Genomic DNA, 1,170 nt, shown 5'->3' with positions numbered 1-1,170 from the left:
GACAGGAGGATAAACAGAACTGAAGAATGTACAAGTACTCTGCCCTCTGGTTTTGATATTCACAAATTATGTATTTAAGACGAGATGAATTGTGTTTTACGCCCGTTGAAAATTATGTATTTCACTTTTAAAGTTTCGTGCATGCACGTGTGTACGTGCGTGCATGCGTGCGCCTGCGAGCTGCTGCTTGTACTAGACTGACCTCACGTAGTTAAACATGTGTACCCACTCAGACAACTCGGAGTCCACATGTCTTTAAAGAACCTTTTTTCCGAGCGCTATGCATGGTAATTACTAAGACTACACATTTGTGTATGACACATATATCTAACACCACATAGTTTGAGCCCACGCCTTCACTCCACATGTTGCAGCGGCCAGGGAATAACCATGAGTGAATGAGTTTAGTTTTACGTTGCACTCGTCAATATCCAAGCTGTATTGTCTTCGGTTTGTAAATTCTCTAGTCTGGACCAGACAATCCAATAATTAACAGCATGATCATCGATCTGCGCAAATGGGCTGAGACTAACCAAGGCTGTGCCAGGTAAACCTAGACTCCATTCCACAAAGCGATCTTTCCTTCAAAGTGATCGATCAAGGTTTCGAAGAGTTCATCTGTTGACTTTATGACTTTGCCGTAATGCAATTTTTACAGGACATGAAAATTTGGCATAAAGTTCACTATATACAGGTTACAACAAAACTGAACTGTTAGTACCTTGTTGGATAAACGAACAGTTAACATCAGTTATATCAGTCGCAATTTCCAGTAGTGGGTGAAAACAGATTTCAACCTTGGCAACCCAGTGGCTGACACTATGAAGACCATCATACAACGTCAACATGATGACACCCAATAAGCCATGTCCTTCCAATACAGACACCACTTAAATGTAGGTCACATGGACCAAATAGATCCCCGAAGATAACATATTCCAGGTCAGTTTCATACCTCAATAAAGTGTGCAGTTGTGTGCATTTGAGCCTTTTATTTCACAGAAAATTCAAACAACATCACAACCTTCAAAACCTTTAGCCACCTCCTGAGAGTCATCTCCCCTTCACCTGCGGCATGCTCGCCTTGCCATACCGCTAGAGATGCTGGAGTTATCTCCCTTACATTAAATGCTTTACTAAACATACATATTGTACAGTATCTATTACCAT

Source organism: Haliotis asinina, chromosome 8 (assembly GCF_037392515.1).
Source record: "Haliotis asinina isolate JCU_RB_2024 chromosome 8, JCU_Hal_asi_v2, whole genome shotgun sequence".
Lineage (NCBI taxonomy): Eukaryota > Metazoa > Mollusca > Gastropoda > Lepetellida > Haliotidae > Haliotis > Haliotis asinina.
Note: the sequence above shows the minus strand (reverse complement) of the source record.